Genomic DNA, 16,148 nt, shown 5'->3' on the forward strand with positions numbered 1-16,148 from the left:
GGAAGAAATAAAACTTCCTCAAAAATGACATGATTGCAGAAAATCAAAAACAGAAAAAACTTCTAGAACTAATGAGCGATTACAGCAAGGTTGCAGGATACAAGGCTAATAACACAAAAGTAAATTGCTTTCCTACATATCGGTAATAAACAATTGGAATTTGAAATTAACCTAGTACCATTTACCTTAGCACCAAAAAATAAATGCTTAAGTATAAATCTAACAAAATATGTACAAGACTTAATGTAAGGAAAACTGCAGAAATGGTGAAAGAAAATGTATTCCATGCACATGGGTAGGAAGATTCAATATTGTCAAGATGTCAGTTCTTCAAAACTGGATTTGTAAATTCAACTCAGTCCCAGTCAGAATCCCAGCAAGTTACTTTGTGGGTATAGACAAATTGATTCTGAAGTTTAATAGTAAAGGTAAAGGACTCAGAATAGGCAATACAGTATTAATTGAGTTGGAGGACCGACAGTACCAGACTTTGGTATTTACTTATAAAGCTACGGTAACCTAGACAATGCGGTGTTAGCAAAAGAGTAGACAACTAGATCAGTAGAACAGAATAAAGAGACCAGAAATAGAGTCCCAAATACAGTTGTGTGACGCACACAAATACAAATTGATCTTAATCAAAGATCAGTTGAGTTTGATCAAGGAGCAAAGGCAATTCAATGGAGAAAGGATAGTCTTTTCAACAAATAGTACTGGAACTACTGACCATCCACATGCAAAAAGTGAATCAAGACGCAGATAGTACACCTTTTACAGAAACCATCAAATGAATCACAGACCTAAATGTAAAACACAAAGCTATAAAAGAAGATAACAGGAAAAAATCTGTGTGAACTTGGGTTTGGCTATGACTTTCTAAAAAAATTTTTTTGTATAAATTTAAGGGCCACCAGAGCAATTTTATTACATGGATATATTACATAGTGGTGAAGTCTAGGCTTTTAGCATAAGCATCTCTTGAATAATGTACATCATATCCACTAAGTAATTTCTTATTCCTCAGCAACCTCTCACCCTTCCAACTCTCCAGGGTCTATTATTCCACACTGTATGTCCACATGTACCCATAATTTAGCTTACACTTATAGTGAGAGCTTGTAGATCAGGCATGGTGGCTCACGCCTGTAATTCCAGCACTTTCGGAGGTTGAGACGGGCAGATTGCTTGAGCCCAGGAGTTCAAGACCAACCCAGGCAACAAAGTGAGACCTCATCTCTACAAAAATTAGCCAGGTGTGGTGGTGTATGCTTTGGTCCCAGCTACTTGGGAGGCTGAGGCAGGAGGATTATTTGAGCCCAGGAGGTTGGAGCTTTTTGAGTGAGCCACAATCATACCACTACACTCCAGCCTGGGTGACAGAGTAAGACCCTGTCTCAAAAAAAAAAAAAAAAAAAAGCTGGGTGCAGTGGCCCAGTGGTGCACACTTGTAATCCCAGCACCTTGAGAGGCCAAGGTGGGCAGATCACTTGTGCCCAGAAGTTAAAGACCCTAGTGCTAACATCTTACATAACCATAAAACATGTGTTAAAACTAAGAAGACTAAACAAACTACAGACTTCATGTGGCTTTCATCAGTTTTTCCAGTCTTTTTCTATTCCAAGATCCAATCCAGGATTCCACACTGCATATAGCATCCATATACTTTCTTAAAAAATAGTCACACCCAAAAAAATAAAATAAATGCTCTAAAATGACTGGACAAAGAAAAAAAAAATAGTCACACCCAAGCTAATGAATAATGTTATATAAGTCTAACTTATATAACAAAACACACCACCTCAGGGACTGAAAGTCTCATTATTCATTCGTATTGAAGGTCAAAAACCCATGGATGATTTGTATTTCTTTTCAGGTTTACATATAATATAATTTCTCATGGCAAATGATTGCTAAATCACACTTAACTGACTCCGAGATGCAATCGTCGACAGAAAATATGGTGGTTGGGCCACCTGAGTAGCTGGGATTACAGGCGCTGACTGCCATGCCAGCTAATTTTTTTTGTATTCTTAGTAGAGACTGAGTTTCGCCATGTTGGCCAGGCTGGTCTCGAACTCCTGACCTCAGGTGATCCACTCGCCGCAGCCTCCCAATATGTTGGGATTACAGGCGTGAGCCACCACACCTGGCCTTTTTTTGAGATGGGGTTTCACCACGTTGGCCAGGCCTTGAACTCCTGGCCTCAAGTGATCCGCCCACCTTGGCTTCTCAAAGCACTGTAGTTACAGGCATGAGTCACCATACTCGGCCCATATACAGATTTGATTATTATTTGTTCATTAAAGACTAAGCTTGTATAGTGTCCCAGGCACACTACTTGATGCTAGGAGTAGAAAAAAAACAAACAAAAAAACTATGGCCCTCATGGAGCTTATTATATGGGGGGGAAAATGATGATGCAGGAGACAGTGGTGAGCTGATATGTTCTTTGTTTGGCAGGCAGAGATTTTCTAGTAGTCCAGATAATTTTTCCATAGCAGCAGAACAGAAGTTAGTGAAATGGAAATGGTTGCAAGAGGTAGAAGTGATGTAGTAGGAGTTATGGGAGTTCACCTTTGTATTCATCAACATGGTCACTTTCATAAAAATGCATATACCATGTTATCACCATGGAATGTAAATTCAGGCTAGACAGGATAATTTCACAAGTATAATAGCATTCTGTAGTATGTAAAAAGTTGTGTGCTGGGCATTTGTGGCTCACGCCTGTAATCCCAGCACTTTGGGAGGCTGAGGCGGGTGGATCACCTGAGGTCAGAAGTTTGAGACCAGCCTGGCCAACATGGCGAAACCCCATCTCTACTAAAAATAGAAAAATTAGCCGGGCATGGTGCCTGCCACTTCTGATCCCAGCTAATGGGGAGGCTCAGGCAGGAGAATCACTTGAACCCTGGAGGTGGAGGTTGCAGTGAGCCGCGATTGCACCACGCCACTCCAGCCTGGGAGACAGAGTGAAACTAAAAAAAAAAAAAAAAAAAAAAAAAAGTTTGTGTATATTTTCTGGCTAAACCAGTTTGCTCGTAAGTCATTAGTCAATTCCATTATAGGTGGTTTATTTAATGTTTACAGCTTTTATGGAGAAAATAAGCAACATACACATTTTTAAAGTTCATTTATTTTTGCATGAGTGCTTAAAATACATATTTATTTATTTATTTTTGGAGACAGAGTCTCACTCTGTCACTCAGGCTGGAGTGCAGTGGCACAGTCTCGACTCACTGCAACCTCCACTTTTCAGGATCAAGCGATTCTCATGCCTCAGCCTCTAAGTAGCTGGAACTACAGGTGCTTGCCACTATGCCTAATACTTCTATTTTAGTAGAGACAGGGTTTCACTATGTTGCCCAGGGTGGTCTCGAACTCCTGAGCTCAGGCAATCCACCTGCCTCGGCCTCCCAAAGTGCTAGGATTTCAGACTCTTGCAACTGTGCCCAAAGTACATATTTCTATTTCAAAATGACATTTAAACAGCAGCAAAAATACAATTCTGCAATTACAGAAGAACTAAACTGGAATCCAACAGTTATTCTGTTTACAGTTGTGATTCTTTAATAAATGCTACTACCGTCCAGCTCTATTATAAGCTTCTGAGATTGGGTTTAAACACACACACACATAGATAATGTCAGTTATGGGAGGCTTTACAAGTTATATTCCATGCACTTTTTGGACAGAGTTCTAAAAGAGCCAGCCAGTCCACAAGACAGGCAGAAAAAAAGTTAAATTAACTGGGCAAATAGGACTCTTATACAACATCCAAAACGTGAGATTCTGCAGCAAACTGGGGGGACTTTAGGGTTGGAATACTATTTTCTTTAGAACAAATTTCATCTTAACAGTTTAAGAAGGTAGACATTTCAGCACCATCAAGTGTATTTAGGTGACATGTTTCTTTTATGTTAATTTTACTTCCTTTAATGACCTAGTTAGTAAACTAGTCACTAGTAATTCAGTTACCAGGCAAATCAAGCCTGCAAGAAAGGAAGCCAGTATTCAAAATTCCGTGTTACCCTCTGAACCTACTCAAATAGTTTATTTTCAACATTAATATATGAGATGTCTAACTAAAGCAAGCTCCTCCAGCAAGACCAAGACAATATGTCTTCTGCTATGGCTTAGGTTTTGCCCAGAATTCCTGATACATGGAATAGCCCGTACCAACAACGGCCATTGCTCCTACAACAAAGCCTTGGGCTGCCATACGCATGTGGATCAGATAATGAGACATTTTAATATTTACCCTGCTCTTCAATTTGTATAATCCATATGCAACAATTGCTACAAAATCTGCTATTCCAGGGGAGGCGAATGGTGCCTCTTTAGCTTTTCAATTAAATTTAGATCCCTGATCTTCATCTTACAAAGAAAATGAAACATCTGTGTCTTATCAATCTAGTGATTGCTTAAAGAATCTCCCTAGAGCGAGAAAATCTCTCAGATGCCAACCGATATATCTCTCCTATTTATTTATATATCTATGAAATAACCTTCAGCTAGATTCCAAACCCAGTGGTACAAGGGAGAGAAAACAGCCATCACTGGAGAAGGCTACAGGGCAATCAGTGTCCTCAGGGAAGAGCCAGGTTTCAGTCCAAGAAGGCCAAGGGAACATTTAGAGAAAAGGTGTCTGTATTTCTCCAAACAAAACCATACTTTAACACACTTAGTATGGTAAGCTAAGGTCAAAATTATTATTAGAGACGGAGTCTCACTCTGTTGCTCAGGCTGGAGTGCGGTGGCACCATTTCAGCTCACTGCAGCCTCCACCTCTTGGCTTCAAGCAATTCTCCTGCCTCAGCCTCCAGAGTGGCTGGGATTACAGTTGTCCGCACCATGCCTGGCTAATTTTTGTATTTTTAGTAGAGACCTGACCTCAAGTGATCCTCCCACCTCAGCCTCCCATAGTGCTGGGATGATAGATGTGAGCCACTGTGCCCAGCCAAAATTATTTTCTCTTAGACATTGAAGAATCTTTTTTGCATCTAATGTTAATTGGTGAGGAGTTGGATGCTAGGCTGATCCTTTCTTTTGTAGACAATCTGGTATTATTATTTTCTCAATATAAATAAATCTAAAGTTCCAATAAAATCTAAAACTCTGAAATTTTGCTTTGATATATTCCAAGTTTGAATCCTTTGTCATGTATCTTGCCTGGTATTCCATGGGCTTCTTCAATTAGAATACTCATCTCTCCTTTAACTCTGGGAATTTTTCTTCTGTTATTTGTTTGTTTCTTCTTCCCCATTCTCTGTGGTTTCTCCTTTTGGAACCCCTATAGGATGGATAATGGGATATCTGGATCTATTCTTCATTTCTCAGTTTGCCTTTATACTTTTTAAAAAATTTTAGTGGTTAATTTTAGGGAGGATCATCCCTAGCATCTCTCAACTTGATAGCTAGGTTCACTAATTTGCTCTTTTTTGAGACAGAGTCTCACTCTGTTGCCCAGGCTGGAGTGCAGTGGCATGATCTTGGCTCACTGCAATCTCTGCCTCCCAGGATCAAGTGCTTCTCCTGCTTCAGCCTCCCGAGTGGTTGGGACTACAGGCACACACTACCATGCCTGGCTAATTTTTTGTATTTTTAGTAGAGATGGGGTTTCATCCTGTAGGCCAGGCTGGTCTTGAACTCCTGACCTCAGGTGATCTGGTTACCTTGGCCTCCTAAAGTGCTGAATTACAGGCATGAACCACCACACCCAGCCACTGATTTGCTCTTTACTTATGGATATTCTGTTTTTCAGCCCATCTATCCTTTTCTTCATAGTCATATTTTAACATCCAAAAACTTTCTTACTTTTATCAGCATTTGTTGTGATTTTTTTTTTTTTTTAGATGGAGTCTTGCTCTGTTGCCCAGACTGGAGTGCAGTGGCACAATCTTGGCCCATCACAACCTCTACCTCCCAGGTTCAAGCCAGCCTCAACCTCCTGGGTAGCTGGGATTACAGGCATGTGCCACCACACCCAGCTAATTTTGTATTTTTAGTAGAAATGGGGTTTCTCCATGTTGGTCAGGCTGTCTCAAACTCCCAACCTCAAGTGATCCACCCACCTCAGCCTCTCAAAGTGCTGGGATTATCGGCGTGAGCCGCCTGTGCCTGACCATTTTTTTTTTTTTAAGAAGGAATGCTGTAATAGTAATTATAGGTGACTTTCCAAAATTCCTTTAACCCTGATCTAAGTCAGTTATGGTAATTCCATTTCTCTTTTCAGTGATTCGTTTGGCAATATGTATGTAGCTCAATTCTGGCTACTGAGATATGCTTCTCTTTTAATATATTTTATTGCACTTTAGGTTTTGTATACATGTGCATAGATACATACATGGCAATGTGGTTTGCTGCCTCCATCCCCCTGTCACCTATGTCTGCCATTTCTCCCCATGTTATCCCTCCCCAACTCCCTACCCCCCACTGTCCCTCCCCTAGTCCCCCCAACAGACCCCAGTGTGTGATGCTCCCCTCTCTGTGTCGATGTGTTCTCATTGTTCAACATCCACCTCTGAGTGAGAACTTGTGGTGTTTGATTTTCTGTTCTTGTGTCAGTTTGCTGAGAATGATGGTTTCCAGATTCATCCATGTCCCTACAAAGAACATGAGCTCATCATTTTTTATGGCTGCATAGTAGTCCATGGTGTATATGTGCCACATTTTCCTTGTCCAGTCTATCATCAATGGGCATTTGGGTTGATTCCACATCTTTGCTATTGTAAACAGTGCCACAATGAACATACGTGTGCATGTGTCTTTATAATAGAACAATTTATAATCCCCTGAATATATACCCAGTAATGGGATTGCTGGGTCAAATGGAATTTCTGTTTCTAGGTCCTTGAGGAATCACCATAGTATCTTCCACAATAGTTGAACTAATTTACACTCCCACCAACAGTGTAAAATTGTTCCTATTTCTCCACATCCTCTCCAGCATCTGTTGTAGAGGCTATTCTTTTTGCTCTAGAGAGTTTTGTTTGAATGTGATATGTAGAACTGACATAGCAATCTTGCTGCTATGCTGAAGATGAAGCCAACACCTAGAGGAAAATAGGACCAAGAGAACTATTAAGAAGTAGTCCTGGAATCCTGATGTACCATGTCTGAAAGCCTAACCTCCTCTGAATTTATTTATTTTTCTTTTTTTTTTTTTTTTTTTTTTTTGGCTTTACTATCTCCAGTAATGGGTATAAGCAAAACTCCTCTGAATTTAAATGAGAAAACACATTTCCCTTTTGCTAATGCAACTTTTGAGCTGGATTTTCTGTTATTTGCAGCCAAAACATGCTAGCCTGTTACAGAAATGGGTTAAAGGAAGTGGAGTGTTCAAGTAACAAATTAAAAAATGTGGAAATGGCAAGGTAGAGAATTGGGCAACATGACTCCCACTATTCCAGGTTCAGATGACCCTTGTATTTGGTTAAATTGTTACCTTATACATTGGGATACTAACCATTTAACTACAGAATGTAGTATTAAGGAAAATGGTAGGGAAAATTCAGATGTTGGAATGTATTGGCTATTTCTTGTAAACTGCAAGAAACAGATGCATCTAGCTGAAAATGGCCTGTCTGAAAGCAGGAGTGCTTTCTAGCTGTAGCCTACAATCCAAGTTGAAACTTTGAGTGAGGTTTCACAGTGGAGGATTTCTCATTAATGCTTTAGCATCATTCCCTTTGGTATGTCCTCATGGTAGTGAGTTCTCATGATATCTGGTTACTTATGTCAGCATGCAAGAAGGATGTAAATTAGACAAGGCACGGTCACTCACGCCTATAATCCCAGCACTTTGGGAGGCCAAGGTCGGTGGATCACGAGGTCAGCAGTTTGAGACCAGCCTAGCCAACATGGTGAAACCCCGTCTCTAGTAAAGTTACAAAAAAAAAATTAACCAGGCGTATTGGCGTACATCTGTAATCTCAGCACTTTGGGAGGCTGAGGTGGGTGACTTCATCTAAAAAAAAAAAAATTTTTGAAGCAGCTTGTTGTTAAAGAATCACTAGTGGGGCACAGTTCAAACAAGTTTATATATAAAATACAGACAGAAATAAGCTACATATATCTATGTCCAGAAGTGGAGTTGCTAGGTGAAAGTGTATTTGTTCTTCCTCAGTATTTTAAAGTTTTGCCATTCAGATCTATGAAAATGTGTATTCTCTTTTCAAAATTTGCCTCTTCCTATTTCTTCTTGTAGATAATAATTTGTCCCAGGAATCTTTATATCTGATAGAACAAATTCAAAATCTTGTTGTTCGAAATTACCTTAGTTATTCATGGCGTCTTCACACAGTAGTTCCCCTTTATCCATAGTTTTGCTTACCCCAGTTATCAGAGATCTACTGCAAGTCTGAAAACATTAAATGGAAAATTCCAGAAACAATTTGTGAGCAGTTCTGAGTAGCATAATGAAATCTCACACCATTCTGGCTCTACCTGCTGTAGAGGCTACCTGCCCATTACTCCCTTGTAGCTGTCTCAGTTATCAGGTTTAAAAAACATAGTATTATACAGGGGTCAGTGCTATCTGCAGTTGCAGGCACTGAGTGGTGAGTCTTGGATCATATACCCACAGATAAGGCGAGACTACTGTAAATGTTTCTAGCAGTTCACACAAATCTGGCAATGCTAATAGTTTATCTTGTATGCTTTACATAGACAGTCATATAAGTCTGCCATTAATAATTTTTTCTAGCCAGGTACAGCTGCTCACACCTGTAATCCTCACACTTTGGGAGGCCAGAGCAGGAGGATCACTTGAAGCCAGGAGTTTGAGACCAGCCTAGGCAATATAGCAAGACTCTGTCTCTAAAAATAAAAAATTGGCCCGGCGTGGTGGCTTGTGCTTGTAATCCCAGCACTTTGGAAGGCCAAGGCGGGTAGATCACAAGGTCAGGATTTCGAGACCAGCCTGGCCAACACAGTGAAACCCTGTCTCTACTAAAAATACAAATAAATAAATAAATAAATAAATAAATAAATAAATAAATAACCGAGCATAGCGACATGTGCCTGTAAGTCATAAGTCCCAGCTGTTTGGGAGGCTGAGGCCATAGGATGACATGAGCCCAGGATTTCAAGGCTGCAGTGGACAATGATCGCACCACTACTCTCCAGCCTGGGTGACAGAGCAAGACCCTGTCTCAAATAAATAAATAAATAAATAAAATTATTCCTTTTCAAACCCTTCTCTACCTTCCTCCATTCCTCAAAAATGCTGACTAACTGAACAGTAACTAACAATGGATTGAACATCCTTGTCTATTCCTCATCTTAAAATGAATGTGTCAAACATTCTACCCAAAGTATGTTTGCTGGATTATGTTTTTGAAATAATTATAATAGTTAAAGAAGAGAACTAAAATATCGCCTTTTTTTGAGATGAAGTCTCGCTCTGTCACCCGGGCTGGAGTGCAGTAGCGTGATCTCAGCTCACTGCACCTCCGCCTCCCAGGTTCAAGCTATTCTCCTGCCTCAGTCTCCATAGTACCTGTGTAGACTACAGGCACTACCACCATGCCCAGCTAATTTTTTGTACTTTTTATAGAGATGGGGTTTCAACCTGTTGGCCAGGCTGGTCTCGAACTCCTGACCTCAAGTGATCTCCCAGCTTCGGCCTCCCAAGGTGCTAGGATTACAGGGTGAGCCACCATGCCCTGCCTAAAACATCATTTTTAAAATGAGTCTAAAATCAGACTCTTAAAATAAAATCATGACCCTTAAAATAAAAGGGGAGGAAATAGCAGATTAAAGTAAAAATGTGCAAATTTCATTTTATTTAGGAGGCAGTCTCTGGCTACTCTTCTATTCCTGAAGTTACTCAAAATTCTTGGCTGGGTGCGTTGGGAAACGCCTGTAATCCTAACGTTTTTTCGACGCTGAGGTGGGTGAATTGCTTGATCTCAGGAGTTTGAGACTAGCCTGGGAAACATGGTAAAACTCCATCTCGACTAAAAATATGAAAAAAAAATTAGCTGAGCACGGTGGCATGTACCTGTAGTCCCAGCTACTTGGGAGGCTGAGGTGGGAGGATCACCTGAGCCCAGGAAGTCAAGACGTCAGGGAGCCAAGATCACACCACTGCACTCCAGCCCAGGTGATGAGTTAGACCCCGTCTCAAACAAACAAATTCTTTTCAGAAAAGATTAAAAACCATTTTGCTCATAGCAAAAACAAAAAAAAATATTAAAAACCAAACAATTAGCACTAAGAAGAAAAAAACACAGCAGAGAGCATAAAATTAAAAGAAGACCATGTAATTGTGGTAATGCTAAAACTGAATGTAATAGAATTCATAACATTAAAAAATGTAAATAAATGGGACAGAAATTAAGTAGTTGTGAGCCTTTATGTGATGAGTACAGCACTGAATATAAAAAGCAAAAGGGATTCAAATATACAAAGCACTGAAAAGGGAAAAAATACGTAACAGCAGTATAGACTTTATTTTACATTTCTCACTACTTGAGAGATAAATAAGCATAGAGAACCCACCAGTGTTTAATTATTAATATTGATTAAATGGATAGATAACAAAGTGCACTGAAGAACAACCCTTCCTAGAACCTAGGAAATATTTACAAAATGTCTACTTAACAGGCTAAAAAGAAATCCTCAAAAACTTTCCAGAAGCAGACTACATATACTATGTATTAGAACTACGAACTGTTAACAAAAACTGAAAAATAAAATATATCCAACCACATGGAAATAGAAACATACTATCCTCAGCGACTCAGATCAAGCAGTCAGCTTTTAGCCACTAAATATTTAGAAAACAGTAATGAAAACACCCTTTTATTTTGGAAACCGAGCCTCGCTCTGTCACCTAGGCTGGAATGCAGTGGCGTGGTGATCTCAGATCACTGCAGCCTCCACCTCCCAAGTTCAAGTAGCTGGGATTACAGGCTCACACCACCGCACCTTGCTAATTTTATTTTTAGTAGAGACAGTGTTTCCCTGTGTTGGCCAGACTGGTCTCAAACTCCTGGGCTCAAGTGATCCTCATGTTTTGATCTCACAAAGGGCTGGAATTACAGGCATGAACCACCGTGCCTGGATGAAAACATTTTTAACCTATAGGATGGAACCAAATAAATAACCAGAAGAGATTCATAACATTAAAATGGTTCCTTTGAGAATTCAAAGAAAAATAAATGGACCAATTATTTAACTGAAGAAATAGGAATAAGGAAAGTAGAAGGAAGGAATCAAAGCCAAATTACTGAAATAAATTAGAAAATAAATGATAGTTTCTCATTCCTGGGTAGTGAGAGAGAGAATGGAGGTAGCCTGGGCAAACCTTAGCTAGTTTAATCAAGAAAGAGAAAAGACACAAAAAGTATATGTAATTATAAATGTGTATTTAAAATATTTAGATTATTATGTCCAATTATGTGCTTAAAACATTTTAAATAAAAGGTAGAATGATGAATTTCCAGAAAAAGGGAAATTACCAAGATTTCTTGTTGGTCTCAACAGACCAGACATAAGGAAATAGAAACATTGTGAAAGAATTACTTTCAAGAGCCAAGTATATCTGATTATAAATTGCTCCAACTTCAAAAAACAGGTAATTCTCAGGATCTATAGTCTTTTTTTTTTTTTTTTTTGAGACAGGATCTCACTTTGTCCCCCAGGCTGGACACTGGCTTGATCTCGGCTTACTGCAACCTCTGCCTCCAGAGTTCAAGTAATTCTCCTGCCTGCGCCTCCCAAATAGCTGGGATTACAGGTGTGTACCACCATGCCTGGCTAATTTTTTTTGTATTTTTGGTGGAAACAGTGTTTTGTCATGTTGCCCAGGCTGGTCTTGAACTCCTGAGCTCAAGCGATCCACCTGCCTCAGCCTCCCAAGTGTTGGGATTACAGGCCTGAGCCACTGCACCCCACAGGATCTATATTCTAAATAAAACATTAGTTTTCCAGCTTATTCTGCCAACCTGCCATAACCTGTTAATCAAAATTAACATAGATACAAAATCCTAAATACATGGTTAGGAATTTGAAGATAACAGCCTTTTAAATTAATGGTTTCTTATTATATTCTATTAATAAAATTGGTGTCTGTCATCAAAAGGTCAAAAGAGCAAATGCATATAATGTCATTTGAAAAAAAACAGCTGATCCTAATAAACAGGCTTCGTGAAAAAATTTTTCTTAAACATAATATTCAATTTCTAACCTATAAATTACATGAGTGAAACACTAAAAATTAGACATCAGTAAAATCAAACAAGAATGCCATTATATTCATTGAAAACTATTAAAAATGGTAATAAAAGTTATGTAACCAGTTTTAACAACAATAATAAACAATCAGCTTTCCAATATAAGCGGTGACTAGTTAGAAATATTACAATACTTATGAGAAATCCATATCTAAAAGCAACAAAAATACTTTTGGAAACTTAAAAAAAAAGAACATAAAGAAAATTTTGGAACTTTTACTAGCCTGGCCAAGATGGTAAAAGCCCATTTCTACTATACATTATTTATTTAATTTTTTGAGACAGAGTCTCACTCTGTCTCCCAGGCTGGAGTGCAACAGCATAATCTCGGCTCACTGCAACCTCCACTGGACTCCTGGGTTCAAGCGATTCTTCTGCCTCTGCCTGCTGAGTAGCTGTGATTACAGGTGCCTGCCACCACGCCTGGCTAGTTTTGTATTTTTAGTACAGACAGTGTTTCACCATGTTGGCCAGGCTGGTCTTGAACTCCTGACCTCAAGTGATCCACCTGCCTTACCCTCCCCAAGTGCTGGGATTACAGGCATGAGCCACCGCACCCAGCCTCGTTTCTACTAGAAATACAAAAATTAGCGGGGTGTGGTTTCTACTAGAAATACAAAAATTAGCAGGGGGTGGTGGCAGGGCCTGTAATCCCAGCTACTTGGGAGGCTGAGGCAGGAGAATCACTTGAACCTGGTAGGCAGAGGCTGCAGCGAGCTGAGATTACGCTACTGCATTCCAGCCTGGGTGACAGAGACTCTGTCTCAAAAAAAAAAAAAAAAAAAGGAACTCTTAATCTCTTAATGGGGAGCATGTAAAGAAACAATTCTACTATGCTCTCAGTGGAAAGATAGATCCCCTAAGTAAAAAGCATTTAATATGTTTCCAGTTAAAATCCTAACAGAATACTTGAGAAAGTAATCTAAATGAGTCTGAAAGTCACATGGAAAAATAAACAGGCAGGAATAGAAAACTCTGAAAAGGGGACAATTAAATTAATTTGAAGTTCTGCCTGTCAAACTGTATGTGCTACACATTGTTCTAGGAGCTGAAAATAAAGTGATTTTTAAAACACACACACAATGTCAGATGTCTAGTTTATAATGATACAAGTGTAGGACTTATAAACAAAAGAGAAAGATAAAAAAAAGAAAGTATAAAGTCAGACCCGTATCTTACAGCAAACATCTATAAATTATAGAATGGTTTAGAATTAAATGAACACTCAAATCTGTGAAAATATTTAAATAACCTTGGAGTAGGACAGCTTTTCTAAAGAGAAGGAAAAGCTTAACAAACTTTACATAAAATTTTAAAATTCTCCTACAACAAAACATTATAGATAATACTTTATATATTTTATATATATATATATATATATATATATATATATATATATATATATATGTATGTTATATATTTAACAAAGGGCTACCTTCCTAATGAAACAAGTTCTTCAAAGCAATAGATGTAGAACCTAATAATTAAACTATGAATAGTTAATGACAGACCTGGCTAACATATGAAGTGCTGAACTTCACTAGTAATCCAAGAAATATGAATTAAAACAAGATGATTTATCATCTGTCTAACTAACAGAGATCTCAAACTTTTAAGTATCCAACATAGCTAAATGAAAAGGTTAAGGAAGAGTAATGTGAAACTGGTAAACTTTTCCTTAAAGCAATTTGGACCTAGCAAACATTTTTAAACTGCATTCTTTATACCAGCAACTCCAAGGAAATTAATTTATGTTTGTGTGTATGTATTTTTGTGGATTTTCATCACATTATTTGTAACAGAAAAGTTCAAAATGTGTCCAGCGGTGAGAAATTGTGAAATTATGGTTCCTCTATAAAGCAATAATTTACAAGCATTAAAAAGAGGAGAGGGCTGGGCACAGTGGCTCATCATGTCTGTAATCCCAGCATTTTGGGAAGCCAAGGTAGGAAGATTGCTTGAGGTCAGGAGTTCGAGACCAGCGTGGGCAACTCAGGGAGACTCCATCTCTACAAAAAATTAAAAAATCAGCTGGGCATGGTGGTGCACACCTGTAGTCCCAGCTAGTTGGAAGGCTGAGGCAGGAGGATCACTCGAGCCTAGGAGTTTGAGGCTGCAGTGAGCCATGATCTCAACACTGCACTCCAGACTCAGGGACAGAGTGAGACCTTGTCTCTAAAAAAAATTTTTAAAAATAAGAGGGTAGAATTTAATTGCTTGATACCAAGAGATGTTCACAACATATTATTAAATGAAAAAATTCAAATTACAAAGCTGTGGGCAGTATGATCCCATTGTTTTAGAAAAAAACTGATATGCATTGAAAGACATCCATCGAAGGTAAAATATTAAGTGGTTATCTGGGGGTGTTCTCTGTGTTCCTACTTCCGAATATGTACTAATTATAAAAAGATACCTTTGTCAAAAAAAAATATATATGGCATATTGGATTACAAGTAGTTATCCTTATCAGATAAGATTACGTCAAAAAGTCTTTTCTGGATAGAAGCAAAAAGCAAACAAGGCTGGAAAATGGCCTGGGAGTGTTACGGCAATTTATTTACAGACTATTGAATACAGCCTTAAAAAAAAAAAAAAGGTAAAAAACAAATTGTTTGTATTTAATACATTAGATTTTAACAAGTTACAAGACTTAACGTTCTTGCAAAAGGGTATAACACTTTTACAACAAATTAACTGGGGAAAAAACTTAAAAGAGTAATTCTGTATTCAACATAGAGCCTCATTTGAATACAATTAGAGAATTCATTTTTAATGGGACATTTGATAGGCTGAAATGAGTTAAGACCCACAGACTCTGTTAGTCTACAAAATTCAAAGGATAAGTTCTTCCCATTCTCATAAAAGTTTTCTATTTTCCCTATCTTCAACTGGATCCCATGACAGCTTATTATTAATAGCTTTTAAGTAGAAATATTTAAGAAATTATCTGGAGAAACCTTCGGTAAATGGCAAACTATCGCTCCTCTTAAAAATCCACCTGAAATTATGAAACCCTAAAAGTATTTTTAATAAATTTTTTAAGAAAAAATTCCAAATTAATAGGTCGTTTATTGCATAAAACCTTGAAAGAACCGAAAGCAAATTATGTTTGCAAGCCTACTGATAACCAATCTTCTTCGAAAAAATGAAAAAATAGACAGGACTCTCCTTTTCAAAGATTCTCCATATATGAAACAAACAGCCCTTTTAGGCTCCTAGATTTCAAAAAGTTTTTTTCTATTTTTTTCTAAATATTGTTTTTTAAGCAGACTTTTTAAAGCCAGTTGTGTAAAACCATTAGTCCCATAGTCTAAATTTAATTATTTTACTGTACCACTGGTCATTATTTTGAGGCAATTTCCCTATTAAAAAGTTAAGTATGCACTACAGAATTTAAATATGGCTTAGCAGAACAAGCACAGGCAATCCAGTCGCCAAAATTTCTGGCAATCCCTCTTTAAGCCTTATTTTTCTTAGTTGTCAAGTAAGAAAGCTGACCAGATCATTTTAGGTTATTGGGACATCTTGTTCAAGGCCTTTAAAATATCAAAAGGAGGCTGGGTTTGGTGGCTCACACCTGCAATCCCAGTACTTTGGGAGGCAGAGGCAGGCAGATCACGATGTCCGGAGTTCAAGACCAGCCTGACCAACGTGGCTGAAACCCCGTCTCTACCAAAAATACAAAAATTAGTCAGGTGTGCTGGCACACGCTTTTAATCCCAGCTACTCAGGAGGCTGAGGCAGGAGAATCATTTGAACCTGGGAGGTGGAGGTTGTAGTGAGCCGAGACGGCACCGCTGCAACTCCAGCCTGGGAGACAGAGCAAGACTGTCTCACAAAAATTTAAAAAATAAAACATCAAAAGGTACTGGCAGACTGGGCCAAAAAAAAAAAAATTGAAAG

At 38.5% G+C, this 16,148-nt stretch overlaps 1 long non-coding RNA gene across 1 annotated transcript; it reads right to left on the minus strand.

Moving 5' to 3' along the window:
- Window positions 1-1,631: 1,631 nt before the first annotated feature.
- On the minus strand, window positions 1,632-15,904 carry LOC116527416. Its single transcript, XR_004258538.1, has 3 exons — window positions 14,659-15,904; window positions 13,033-13,039; window positions 1,632-1,642 (listed from the first exon to the last, which is right to left on the minus strand). It is a non-coding gene; the product is annotated as an uncharacterized LOC116527416 (long non-coding RNA).
- Window positions 15,905-16,148: the final 244 nt, after the last annotated feature.

This window comes from Sapajus apella, unplaced genomic scaffold (assembly GCF_009761245.1).
Source record: "Sapajus apella isolate SASKATOON/1434 unplaced genomic scaffold, GSC_monkey_1.0 scaffold54, whole genome shotgun sequence".
NCBI lineage: Eukaryota > Metazoa > Chordata > Mammalia > Primates > Cebidae > Sapajus > Sapajus apella.